The sequence below is a fragment of the Saccostrea cucullata genome, unplaced genomic scaffold (assembly GCF_032062105.1).
Source record: "Saccostrea cucullata isolate Sc308-1 unplaced genomic scaffold, CSIRO_AGI_Scuc_v1 ctg10427, whole genome shotgun sequence".
NCBI classification, from domain to species: Eukaryota; Metazoa; Mollusca; class Bivalvia; order Ostreida; family Ostreidae; genus Saccostrea; species Saccostrea cuccullata.
Window position 1 is genome coordinate 1 of NW_026923826.1, and position 15,281 is coordinate 15,281.

The following is a 15,281-nucleotide window of genomic DNA, read 5'->3' on the forward strand; positions in this document are numbered from 1 at the left end:
TTACACAATCTTTCAAATGATATCTCGAAAAAAGGGCTGGCCCCTAAAATGAAGGGCCTAGAGGGGCCTAGAGGGGCCGAAAGTATTTCCTTTATATCTCAAAAAGTATTGAGAATTTGTAATATGTGAAAGAAGCAAAGTTGTACAAAATGTCAAGCTTTATCTAATGGGGTCGTCCAAATACGTCCGGCGATGTCGCTTCCGGTCAAACCGGAAGTAGTCAAAAATTGCATATTTTTGCTGTTCTTGACAGATTTTTGGATATCATATGTCACTGGAAGCTTAAATTTTAATTTTCCGTCTGTCGACGGTACTTCCGGTCCAACCGGAAGTGGCCAAAAATGGCTTAATTTTACAATAATTAACATAAATTTGGAGGATTAAACCATTTTTGGACTTCATTTGTCTTTTTTTCTTAAAAGAAAGTTACTTCCGGTCAAACAGGACGGAAGACCTACTCGTTGCTTTGCAACGAGCTCGGCTCTAGTTATTATTATTTTTCTTCTCGGGAAAATTTTGTCCGCGAATGATCTTGTAAAGTACACATCCGATTAAGGGGAAACCTTTTTAGGGTAAGTAGGCATGTTATGTAGATTTGCGGAATGAAGGTCATTTTGAGCGCACGTGCTTGCAAGAGCGCGCACGTGCAAAACTTGAAATGACCAATATATAATGGATATAACCGTAACTTTTCAATTTTTAGACGAAATGTTTTGAAACTCATAATGTATGGATATATGAGTAGTATGCACAAGATGACATGGTCAAAATAGCAAGATCGCACGTGCAAGCACGTGCGCTTCGCTCTGATTGGCTGAAACTAAAGTCTCAATATCTTTCTTGTTTTTTGATAAAATCATTTGAAATTTTGAACATAGTCATACATTAGGGAGATCTACAGCCCGTAATAAAAGAAATATCATGAAATCATGTGCATGCACGTGTGCTTGCAAGAGCTCGTACGTGAAACACGAGAAATGGCCAATATAATTGATACAGATGTAACTACAGTGCAGGGAAATAATTTTGTTACAGCATCAATGCTGATTTTGGAGCTTCCTATGCTTGCTGATTTTGATGCTTCCTTTGCTTGCTGATTTTGATGCTAGTTATCCTTATCCTGATCCTGGTTTGATCCTTATCCTGATGCTGGTTTGAAACTAGGTCAATGCTAGTAATGCTACCGGAAGTAGGATTATCCTGCCGGAAGTTGATAATTCAAAAACAGCATCGCTATTTTAAGCCATTAAAAATAATGTTTGGGGTAATTTTTATTTGTAATATGTATTTAATGACTTTCCTTTATCTGTTTTCACTTTTTACCGAAAAAATTAGCGATTTTTAACGAATTTCGTTTTGTCGTATTGCAATCGTAAAGAAACAAAATTGCGACATAGTGGAAGTTGGAAGTAAATCTTCATCTTGCGAAGTTAGCGTAACATAGTTATTTGATATTGATCGCAGCTAAAATGCGATGATTTATCCTTTTTGTGATGCGATTTCAGTAGGTGGAATAGCCCTAGTGTGTGCAACGTGTAAGCATGGAAACGTGATGGACAATGAACATGATGAAGTTTATGTCAAATCCAGATGAAAATTTATTGCGTGTCCTGTGACTATTTTAGCGAAAATATTATGCTTTAGCCTAAATGGAATTTAAAGTCGTAATCCAAGGAACCAATAGATCATCAGTACAGTCACTACAACCACTCAGAGGGTATGTAAACAATGTTGTTGTTTTTTTTAATTAAGATTATATAAAAATGGTAAAGATTATGTGAAACAGATTTAGTGTTACAAAAAATCCAAAACTCAAAATTCTGAGCGATTAAGGCATTTAAACATGGTAAACCCATGTGATTTTAAAGGTCAATTTTTACAATTGAGTAAAAAATCAATGATTTTCTTTTTTAATTTAAAATCTGCAGATGCAGTATTCTGTAGTTAATCCACATTAAGCATGTTAAGTATCAAGTCAAATTATACATAACCCATTGTTGCAACCACGGCCAAAATGTACAACCTTCTCCTATTCTGACTGTGGTCAAATGAGAAAGAATATTTTGTAGCTCGATCATTAATATTTTGTAGCTCATTAAAATACTGACCATTTGCAAATAAAGCAAAGCAAGATATTTTACTTTGATCATGATACCCAGTCGCAGTGTAAGAAACACTGTTGAATGCATGTAAATTGTTCATTTCAATTGGGATGGAAAGAAACCCATGTTCACTTACAATGTCATATGACATCACAATAAAGATCGAGGCATCAAGATAAAGATTAGGAATTTTTTTGATCAAGCAGCCACGAGCAGGAGAGCTTCACGCTTACAACAATGTGGTAATGTACATATATAACCTGCCCGACTGATAACCAAGTCCACTCAAATGTACTTCACTCAAACGTAGTACATGTATTTCAACTTTTGAACAAATCTAGAAGTCAACTCTTAAACAATAGTATATATGCATGGTTACGGATTTTATCTTTGCAGTCTTAGTTAGGCTGTTCCCTATCAAGTACTGTCTTGTGTCTAGTTTACGAGTAGAATCTAGATTGTACTTAAGGCTTTAAACAGATATATAATTTTTTCAGAAGGCAGATATGTATCTATCCTGATATTTGAGCTACAATACAATATCAATATGTATCAAATATTTGAATTGGTCATGTTGATCAGGAAGTCTTTTTTTGTATTGAACAAGATGTGTTTGTGAAACGCTGTGCGGCCGGCGGTAACAAAGTTGAAAAAAACTGTTTTAGCATATAGGTCACAGTCTATGTCATAACGTCATTGATCTCAATGTCGTTTGAAAGAACTTTATTAGTGGAGTATGCATACCGAGTATGAAGTCTCCATCTCCTATGATTAGTCAGCCCGCGGGCTGACTAGTTATGGTACGAAGAACTTCCAATGCGCTTGCGTGACCTGGAATTCTGGGAGTGGTTCTGCAGTAAATCATTCCTGCTAATTTTATTTCAGTAAAATCAAATAGATTATAAACCAACAAATCCCCATTAAACACCAAAGAAATCTGTAAATTTAACTCAAAAAGGAATTTCCCGATGCTTATTTTTGTATAGAAGGTTTCAAAAGTTTACTGGTTCGCAGTAATTTAACTGGTTCGCACTTGATCATGTGTTCTACGCAGCGAAGCATACAGTTGCTACTGTTGGATGAATTTAGTGTTTGACGCGTAAATTGAAGCTCCTTTATAAAATATATTGAAGGTATTTTACTTATGTATTTAAATCTACAGCACAAACATTGCTTTATTACATATTTTTAGCTTTTCAGTTTTTACTGCTTTTACTTTTGTTTTCACTACAAATCATTTCGATCCCGATGCTAAAAGCGGACAGACTTGTTAAATCATACAACAGATACTTCGGAAAGAAAACACAACTGGCTAAGCTTGCTCGTTTGTTGCCCCCCGCTGAAATTAGAGAATATCAATTTCAGTCTGTCTGTCCGTCCATCTATAGTTCTGTCTGTCTGTAACACTTTCACTTCTCCGCAATATTGCGTGAAGTCTTTGAGCTTTTGCAGTAAAATTTTACACAACTGTTTACACCTTATATGGCCTTTGGAAGACCCTCTTGATTTTGAGGTCAAGGTATTAAATTCAGAAATTCTGTCTGTTTAAACACTTGTTTTCGCGCGATATCTCTATACGGCATTGAGCTTTTGCAATGAAATTTTATACCACAACTCCCTATGGCCATATATATGGCGGAAGGAATACCCCTGTGTATTTTGAGGTTCAAATGTCAATGTCATAAATTCATACTTCTGTGTGACTGTGTGTAAAACTTTCATTTCCAGTCAATATCTCAAGAACGTTTTGAGTTTTTAAAATTTAACATGTCATAAACCATAACTCCCTATGGCCCCGCCCTGGAAACCCCCCTCCCCCGATCTGCGCATGCTTTTTTATCCGTAAATTGGCCTGTTTTTCATAAACTACGACCTGATAATCTAGGTTGTGGCAATCATATTCATGAATTAATAGGTTTATTATATTATAAGAGGTCTGATAAATGAATTTGTAGGTCTTAGTAATGTTTGCTTTATTTCAATTCTACTTTTTATGAAAAAATTTTAAGCCAAAATTCAGCTAGTTACTAGTAAGTCAAATGACGATAGTTACCAGGTAATAAACTAAAAAAAAAGCTTAGGCTATACCGTCAAAGCTTACATGTTACCTGTTTAAATGAACAATAAATGTTTATTTTTTTTTAATTCTAAAATGTACTAGAAAATGTACTAGGTATTTCAATAGTCCTTTATTTGTATTCTCAAACGAAGGTTCAGTATGGCTGTTTAAGTATCGCAGGGACAAGGGTGTTTTCCTTTTCTAAACACATAGCCAAGAGTGATTCAACCGGCGGCATGATAAACTCTGACAAGGAAGACAGTGAAGCTTATTGGGCTTCGTTTTGTTAAAAATGGCATAGTGTCCATTCAACCTGCGGCATGATAAACTCTGACAAGGAAGACAGTGAAGCTTATTGGGCTTCGTTTTGTTAAAAATGGCATAGTGTCCATATATATCTGCCCCCCCCCCCTAAAATCTTATAGATCTGATAATGAGATTGTGGGTTTATAACTTCTTTGAATTATGTTACGTGAATTGGAACTGAAATGTTTATACATACTTTCCCTTCTTTTATTTTGAGACAAAAAATTCAAGAATCTGCATGCACAAACGCCTCTGTTCCTATGCAGAAAAAATATTAAGACGATGTTTTAATTTTAGTGCCCAACTCTGATTAAAAATTTGTTGAAGGCATTTTTTTCAGTTCTCTATGATTCTTTAAAACATTATCACAGAGAAGAAAAATCCACTGGCTGACTCTCTAAGCTTTTTTTAAAAGCTAAACTTGTTCAAAAGTTATGGTAAAAGTTCGAAAGAACTATTTTAAGCAGGTAGGTCACAGTCAAGGTCACAAGGTCATTGAAGTTGGTGTCTTTTGGAAGAACCTTTTAAGTTGAGTACGCATGCCAAATATCAAGTCTCTACCTCTCCGAGTTAAAAAGTTATGGCGAATGTTCAGATTGACAATAGACAGACGGACAAACAGCTGAACAGATAAACAGACAGGACATAAACAATATATGCCTCAGATTTATCGATCCAGGGGCATAAAAATTTTAAGAACAAACCATTTCTTCACAATTTTTTTTGAATAATTTTCATTTGATTTAAAAGAATAAGCTGTATACATGGTATATCCACTGTAAAACAAAATTATTTTATATAAGTGGTGAGAATTATTACTGGTATGTATTTTTATATAAAAATTTTGATTTTAAAATATGTTTATCGTATAAAATTAACACAAAAAATAAGTATAAACAAAAACCAGAAGTCTCTGTCGAGACTGAAGCTCTACTGGTTTGAACTTATAGCAAAGGAAAAGAAAAGTACTTAAGCAGCTGGGATTTGAAATTTTACAACAGCAATAAATAGAATAATGATCGTTGATAAAGTCTCTTTATGTTCTTACTCCTTAGTGTAGTCTACTTGTGTGCCAAGTTATATTGAAATCAGACCAAAACTGTAGGAGGAGTAGCATTTTGAAACAATTTTACAGTCATTTCTATTTTTAGTAACCACGGCAACACCGTTCATCAAAATTAAAATAAAAATTCGATACACAGAGTTATGTATCTTAGTGTATTCTACTTGTGTGCCAAGTTATACTGAAATCAGACCAAAACTGTAGGAGGAGTAGCATTTTGAAAGAATTTCACAGAAATTTCTATTTTTAGTAACCACGGCAACACCGTTCATCAAAATCAAAAACCAATACAGAGAATTATGTATCTTAGTGTATTCTACTTGTGTGCCAAGTTATACTGAAATCAGACCAAAACTGTAGGAGGAGTAGCATTTTGAAAGAATTTCACAGAAATTTTTATTTTTAGTAACCACGGCAACACCGTTCACCGAAATCAAAAACCGATACACAGAATTATGTATCTTAGTGTATTCTACTTGTGTGCCAAGTTATACTGAAATCAGACCAAAACTGTAGGAGGAGTAGCATTTTGAAAGAATTTCACAGAAATTTCTATTTTTAGTAACCACGGCAACACCATTCATCGAAATCAAAAACCAATACAGAGAATTATGTATCTTAGTGTAGTCTACTTGTGTGCCAAGTTATACTGAAATCAGACCAAAACTGTAGAAGGAGTACCATTTTGAAACAATTTTACAGATATTTCTATTTTTAGTAACCACGGCAACACCGTTCATCAAAATCAAAGACCGATACACAGATTTATGTATCTTAGTGTATTCTACTTGTGTGCCAAGTTATACTGAAATCAGACCAAAACTGTAGGAGGAGTAGCATTTTGAAAGAATTTCACAGAAATTTCTATTTTTAGTAACCACGGCAACACCGTTCATCGAAATCAAAAACCGATACACAGAATTATGTATCTTAGTGTATTCTACTTGTGTGCCAAGTTATACTGAAATCAGACCAAAACTGTAGGAGGAGTAGCATTTTGAAAGAATTTCACAGAAATTTCTATTTTTAGTAACCACGGCAACACCGTTCATCGAAATCAAAAACCGATAAACAGAATTATGTATCTTAGTGTAGTCTAATTGTGTGCCAAGTTATATTGAAATTAGACCAAAACTGTAGGAGGAGTAGCATTTTGAAAAATTGTTTACAGACAGACGGACAGACAGACGGACAGACGGACGGACGCCGGACGCATTACTATCGCATAAGCTCTTCTGGTCTCTGACCAGTAGAGCTAAAAATGCCTTATTCTTTTTGCGATATTTAAATATTTTTACATACATATTGATATACGTGTACTTAATCCTCACACAGAATCTTTATTATCGATTAATAATTTCAGCCTCAATGGCTCCTTTTAAATTTTACTGGAGTTAAAAGAGAAAAGATGAGTGTTTGAAACTGTGATCATTACTCTGATATTAAATAGCCAAATTATGTTCAAGTTGTAAAGTTACTTATTGTCATTGTGCCCCTATTTCATAGCATAAGTTTTAGTAGTCAGTGACAATTTATTTTCTTTTACCTGTAAAAAAAGTTAATTGCTCTATAATTGTGTAACAGTGACATTAAATAATTTCCCCCTCAAGTTTGTATTTTGTATATTTGTGTGATGTACACATTACTCACTGTATAAAGTTAACAACTGTAGTTAAAACTGTATTATTAGCATTGTTTTTTAATATTTGGCATTTTTTGAAATTAACCTAATTAATGTTTCATATTTTTCAGGCCCATGACAGAGTAAACAAAGCAGAAATTCCTCCAGGATTAAAGTATGCTGGTCTTCTCTATGGACCTAAATCCAGCTGATGAAATTCTATCTGTTAAAATAGTGAAACTCAAGCCAGGAACTTCTGTTAATCAGACAGTGACATTAAAGAAATCCATTGATGACATACATATATACATTTTAAAGTTATCTCCCACTTAGATCTAAAATGAAATGGACAGAATTTAAAGTTTAAAGTGGATTTCAAGTGATTTGTGTATTGTACATAATTAGATATGAGATGTATGTAAATAGAAATGCATCCTGCTCTCTTGTACAATCTTACAACTGTTCATGATGATTGTCCATATATAAATTGATTTTATAGAATAAATGAAAACATATATTTTACAGTATAGTGTGATGTTTGTTTTAAGTATAATGTACTAATTGAAAGATACATGTTTATAAATATGATATTCTTTCCAAGTTGTATTTTTAGTATATACATTTAAAAAAAAAAATACTGCCCCTGATATTTTATTTTTGAGGACACCAACATTCCATATAAATAGGCAATATTTCTGTTATATGTAGTGTTCTTATTGAAGCTGAATGATGCATATATAATTAAATGCATTTTCATGAATACTCTAAAAATAGATTTTTTAGATCACTTGGAAAAGAATATCAAACACTTATTGATGACTGGTAAAATTTTCACTGATGTGCCAAGATTAATGAATTGTAATGACAAAAATAGTAATACCGGTGTGTCCTGATTTATTTAATTCTTAATATTTTGAATTTAAATGAAAACTTTTCTTTATTTGGATTTAATTCATTTAAAACTTTAATTAGAAAATTCCATATTTATAAATCTGCAATAAGAAACTGAATGTGGGGGTAACACATTGTTATGTAGGGTATTTTAGACTGAAGTAAATCATTTAAATACACAGAAAAATAAGCTTGTAGTATTTTAAATGCCTTGGAAACACACTTTTTGACATTTTAAAATTATGTTCACTATCCATAGGATTTTAAAACCAGTACAGGGAATGAAAATGACTCCACCATCAGCATGAATTCATTAGGCCGAAATAAAAAATACTCGTTTCCTTTCACCCGTCCTACCCTACATTTTTCCCTCCGACCCTACAAGTTTTTATTACATTTTCATTTTTTAGGTTACTATTTTACTAAAGTTGACCAACAATATTTACAGAACTCATACATCGTAAGTGTACAGGATACCTTTACTTTATAAATCTTTTTTAACTAACTTTCTTGTTATTACATACTATATGTTCTGGCAGTTCTGCATTCATTGAGTTTTGAAAATAAATTTTTTCCCAAAATAAAATTTTTTCCCTACCTACCTACCCTAATTTTTTTGGTCAGGGGACAGGAAACAAGAGTATATTTTCTTTTGGCCTTATAGCGTGTTCGTTATAACCATGTTTTACTGTGTAGATATTTCTTTCCTTACATCATGATACTAGACAGTGTAATAAATACATTTTCCTAATTGTTTAAGCCAGTAGTTTAAATCATCCAATATTTATATATGCTCTAGTGTACCATAGATTAAGAGTTTGCTGCTAGCCAGATAATTCTTTTCATCTTGATGATATACATGTGAAATTAAAACTGTTAATAAAGTACCGTACAAAACAAATTTCGCAATTTTAAAATGAAAACTTAACATGCTTAACATGAAATTTACAGTAACATTTTCTATCCGTTTTTTCTGTTCTGTCTTAACTAACAGCCTTGGTAAAATGTTCATTTTCTGAAAATTTTGCAAAGTCTTATTTCATCTTTACCAAATTTTTCTTCTACCACTCCTTAGAAGCTAATAGTTCTGTATTAGGGCACAATATATTTGAGGTAGGAGACAAAATAAAGATTATTTTATGTTTGTTGTAGAACAACAAAGTACACATGTAAAATTCTAACTTCATGGAAACTATAAAAACAAAATTTCCAGTGTCTAAAAATCACAATTTAATAGAACTAAGTTAACCAATGAAATTATAATATAATGAAATTACAAAGTTCCCATAACATCTGCAAAACTTTAATATAAAAGTGTAATCATGGAATTATTAGACCTTAATAGTTTTGATTTGCACATGGATTAAGGACTTTCAAAAAAATCTTTTATATAAAATTTAAATAAATAAATAAAAAAATCATGGTGTTAGCATGAACAAATGAAGTTTTTTATATTCTTCATCACCAGTAGTTTAGAAACAAATTCACTTTCTAGATATTTTTTTTAGAAATTAAATCCACTTTTACATAATATCTGTTCATGTCCTCTACTGTCCCTGATTTACTTTTAAAATGATGCTGGAATTAATTTTTTTTTAAAAAGCAGAATTTTGTCACAATACATAACTCTCCGACATCACTGCATGTAAATGTAGCATATGTTTTCCCTTAGAATTAAACCATATAAACCGAGTTCCAGTGTCGCAGTTCATGTAAGGTGTTGCTCCGAAAAAGATCTCTCACTTTTCAAAGGCTTTAGTGCTGAGTACAGGTTATATTGTGCAGCCCTTCACCGGAACGTGTTGGCATCTTCAATATATTATGAATGAATTAGATCTAGATTATATGCAGTGATGAATGGAACAAAACTGTGGACTGAAATTAAATGGCCATTTCTTAAAAAGACAAAGAAGACAAGATTTATTTTATTGAAATAATTGATCACCTTAATATTATTATTATTATTTTTCAATTAATTCCCACAATTTTAATTTGGGAAAACACGAATATTTTATTTATAGCATATATAATTAATAGCGTTAATTTGTGATTAAAGTTTGTGTATTTAATTTAAAAGAAAACTTTGCAAGGGTATAAATGGTGTTCAAAGATTTTTTTAAAAAAAAATTCTGTACATACAGGACATACATTTAATTTTGGGTTGTAAAGAAAGTAAATTTAGAGACCGGAAGTGATATTATTCCGGAAATGAAAATTTTATTTAGGTTTATAACCAAAAGTGCGCTTTCAGCAAATTATTTCTAGGTTTTTAAAACTGTAAAAAAAATATTACTAACCATGTGTTCATAACATATTCATAATATATTACAATAAATGTTGTATAATTGTTGTTTAAATCCTCCTGAACCTGATATTGTTTACAATAATATGACAAACACTTCAATAAATTATACCCATGGGGAACATCGGAATTTTATCAGGATATAAAGAATTCAATTAAAAATTGCGAGACCTCTGTCCTAGAAAGTACAGGTGTAAAATATTGATGAAAATTTTACATTAACTTATGAATTTATTTTTTGTTGAAAACTTCTTTTCACGTCATAGCTGAATATTTTATAACCTGTGAGACATAAATGCAGGATATATGTTTTTGTGTCTTTTTTGGAAAATAAAATGATATTTCTCTAGTTCCTTATTAAAAGGATATTATTGGGTTTTTCAGCGGCAAATATTTTAATATTTATAAATAAATAAAAGACCGTATAGATGTACGACGCAAATATTTGTTCTATATCCAATCACGATTGAAGAAACTTTTGACAAAACTTGATTTTAGCTGAAGTGCAAAATTTAAAAGATAATCAGCCATGAGGTGCATGGCTAGAAAACATTTTTGTAAAAAGAGAAAGGCATATAGAGTACATTGGAATGTGTTATTCGCGAATCTATACAGCGAATAGCCCTAAATCATAATACAGAAATTTTCAATTAACTGCGAGGAATTCTGAAGTTAATTAGGTCTGGTCACTACGCCCTTTATATAATGTAATATCAATGCAGATATCAGCCTTCAGGCCGCGCCAAATTAATGTTCATTACACCTTAATCAACTCCCATCTCTCCCCGCTATCCTCTACACTAACTCAGCTGATAAAGGAACGCCATTCAATGGACAAAAACTACTCACAAAAATCCCAATTCTAAACATTAATGATTTTTTTTAAAGAGAGATAAAATATACAATCTATATCTGTAAATAAAAAGTTAATCTATTAATCTGGGGTTAATCTAGAGATGCGCTTGGCCTGAGATAGTGAGGGTTGGAATGTATTTATACTGAGGAGACCAGATGGAAAATAAACACCCCTGTATCTCTTGATATGCCATTATATTCCATTATGAAGAGAGATATATGCCCTAGTTGATATTGATGAGAGGGTAGATGAGGGGTGGGGGAAAGGGTGAGGTTATCAAAGGTCCCTGCTTTTATAGAGATCCCATCAAAGAGGAAACTTGAAATGAAGCAAAACGCGAGTGTCAAATATGGAGTAATGAGTAAAAATGATGAATTTTTATTTTGATTTCTATTTTTTCTGTAATTTTCTGTAAAATAACCCTCCTTGTGCCTCCGAATTAAGGCGCAACATAGATTTCTACTACGTATGTTTAGAAACTTTATAAGAATGTTGTATCAATCATAACTGATGTAGCGATAGCGAGTGACCATTAATGCCGTACAGCAGGAGGTACCACAAAATGTTTACGCTTTCTCATGTCGGAGAGTTCTTTTAATGAAATCAGAAACTGGTCAGATTTAATCTGGTGCCACGATGATTTGGTCTTTCCATTTATTTGGAGATTTGATATTGGTTTTGTATCTCTTTGTCGGACCAATTTACACATCGGTTAAATTACGGTACATCAATATAAAAAAAATGTGTTCCTTTAAGTTGCAATCTGCATTTCAACTCTAAAGAAGAATAAAAGTAGTCTGACAATTTTTAGTCACCATGAGGTAAATCTAATTTTACTGAGCTGTCTTTTTAGACAAAACGAGAATTCTTATAAAAAGAAGATTATAAATGAAAACTAGTTTAACAAAACCTGAGAAATAATGTTCCCTATCAACTTAAGCCACGCTGCTACATTTCCAAAAATATATCCATCCATAATTTCTCTCCTCTTGTAGTAGAAAACATTACTGTATCATACAATTAATCATGTAGCGGGCTAAATCATCTTTATATATTTACTTATTTGTTTTGAGATCGCATTGCACTCGACTGAATCGGTGTTTTTTACTCGCAGTGTAGGATTTTTTTGCAATTGTTTGCCCTAATGTTGATCATCCTTATCATATGGTTATTGTTACGGCCGCAGGCACATATGATTTATGACAGGGTAAATATACTTTTAATTATGGATGCTGTGTAATCATTTATTCCCCTGCATCGCTATAAGATCCCGGCTCGTCCCGGTTTGACATGTTCATTTCTTTTTCTTATTTTGTTCTATTTCTCCCCGTCCATTATAATCTTTGAAACGTTTTATCACATGGCGGAAAACATTTCCTTTGTTCTACAGTTAAGTGAATCAGATGTATGTAAATGACAGTTAATTTAAAAAAAATGTAATTAGATTTAAGATTTAAAAGAGAGAATATGAGAACAAAAGCGTGTATCAAGATTTAAGATTGTCATTAGAACATAAGAATTAATAAATGTCACCAAAGCTGCAATATGCATAGCCACCTTTTTGATAAAATGAAAGAAAAGAAATATATTTTATGATTAAATAATTGCCTCTCTCTGATTGGATGAGATCCAACAATGTTAGAAAAATAACTACGTTATATTGACTTGCACGTGACCTTACAGGTCAATATAAAGAATTATTGCAGGTCAATGCATGTTTACTGAATCACGTGACCATAAATTCTTTGTAAGCACAAGATGACATAGTCAAAATAGGAATGCACGCTATTTTGCGTTTCGCTTTTGTGAAAATCAAATCTGTAGTTTTTAAACCAGGATAATCCTGTGTTTTGATAAAATCATTTGAAATTTTAACATAGTCATATATGGTAGTTCTATCCTTTGCTTGCTGATGCTGATCCAAGTAATTTATTTTTAAATGCTGATGCTGATGCTACATGTGCTTCCTATTTATGCTGATCTTGATGCTGGTTTATGTAATATAATTGTTCCCTGCACTGTATTTAAATTATTGATGAAATGCTTTAAAACTCATATTAGAAGTATATATTAGAAGCATAAACAAAATGACATGGTCAAAAAAGCAAGATCTCACGCGCATGCACGTGCGCTTTGCTCTGATTGGCTGAAACTAAAGTCTCAATATCTTTCTTGTTTTTTGACGAAATCCTTTGAAATTTTAAATATAGGCATGCATTAGGATATCCTACAATAAGATATATAGCAAATATTTTGAAAACGCGTGCATGCAAATGCGCTGCAATCTGATTGGCTTATGCTTTAAATAGCTATAACTCCCTTGGTTTTCAACCAAACAGGATGGGATTTGGAACATGGATAGATATAATGGACTTCTACAAGAAGACATGGTCACCATGCACATGCATACACGTGCATGTACGTGCGCTGCAATCTGATTGGCTGAAACTTTGAACAGCTATAACTCCCTTGATTTTCAACCAAACGGGGTGGGAATTAGAACATAGATAGATGTGATGGACTTCTACGAGAAAGTATGGTCGCCATGCTCATGTGAGCACGCGCGTGCACGTGAAATGAGTAAAATCAAAAATACACTTGAATTAGCGTTTTTTTTTTTATACTTTTGAATTAAATACTTTGATATTTAGTATATTGAAATCTATAGATTGTGAAGACAAGATTATATGGTCATTACGCACGTGCATTCACATGCGCACGCGTGCAATGCTAAAATTTGAATGAAATTGGTACACTTCTGGGTAAACGTTGTTAAAGTCTCAAATGCATAGAGTTTGTCTTATTTAATGAAACTTATAGGGAATATGGCACCAAAAGGGAGTTGGGGAGCGTTTGGGGAACATCTGTAACGTTCCCCGTTACAATTAGCACTACTTATTATTATTTTTCTTCTTCTTCTTCCTGGGTACTTTTTTGTCCGGGAATGATCTTGTAAACTGTTCATCCGATGTAGGTAAAACCTTTTTAGGGTTAGTAGACATGTTATGTAGATTTGCCTAGTCAAGGTCATTTTGCGCGCACGTGCTTGCAAGAGCGCGCACGTGCAACACAAGAAATGATCAATATAATTGATATAGACTTACTTTCTCAATTTTTGATGAAATGCGTTGAAACTCATATTGTAATGATATATTAGTAGCATAGACAAGATGACATGGTCAAAATAGCAAGATCTCACGCGCATGCACGTGCGCTTTGCTCTGATTGGCTGAAACTAAAGTCTCAATATCTTTCTTGTTTTTTGACGAAATCCTTTGAAATTTTGAACATAGTCATGTATTACGATATCTTACAACAAGATATATAGCAATTATCATGAAAACATGTGTATGCACGTGCACTGCAATCTGATTGGCTGAAACTTTAAATAGCTATAACTCCCTCGGTTTTCAACCAAACAGGATGGGATTTGGAACATAAATAGATATAATGGACTTCTACAAGAAGGTATGGTCACCATGCACATGCATACACGTGCGTGTACGTGCGCTGCAATCTGATTGGCTGAAACTTTAAACAGCTTTAACTCCCTTGGTTTTCAACCAAACAGGATTGGATTTGGAGCACAGAGATAGATAATGGACTTCTACAAGAAGGCATGATCACCATGCACATGCATGCATGCATGTGCGTGTACGTGCGCTGCAATCTGATTGGCTAAAACTTTAAACAGCTATAACTCCCTTGGTTTTGAACCAAACGGGGTGAGATTTAGAACATAGATAGATGTATTGGACTTATACAAGAAGGTATGGTCACCATACTCATGTATGCACTTGCGTGCACGTGAAATGGGTAAAATTAAAAATACACTTGAATGAGCGGCTTTTTTTTTTTTTATACTTTTGGATTAAATACTTTAATATTTGGCATATTAAAATATATAGATTGTGTAGACAATATAATATGGTCATTACGCACATGCATTCACATGCGCAAGTGTGCAATGATAAAATTTGAATGAACATAGTACACTTTTGGGTAAACGTTGATAAAGTCTCAAATGCATAGAGTTTGTCTTATTTAATTACGCTTACAGGGAATATGACTATAAAAGGGA

At 32.8% G+C, this 15,281-nt stretch overlaps 1 long non-coding RNA gene across 1 annotated transcript; it reads left to right on the forward strand.

Annotated features, from left to right (window-relative positions):
* The first annotated feature begins 1,095 nt into the window (after positions 1-1,095).
* On the forward strand, positions 1,096-7,586 carry LOC134264989 (uncharacterized). The gene is made up of 3 exons (XR_009991668.1): positions 1,096-1,264; positions 1,506-1,717; positions 7,283-7,586. It is a non-coding gene; the product is annotated as an uncharacterized LOC134264989 (long non-coding RNA).
* Positions 7,587-15,281: the final 7,695 nt, after the last annotated feature.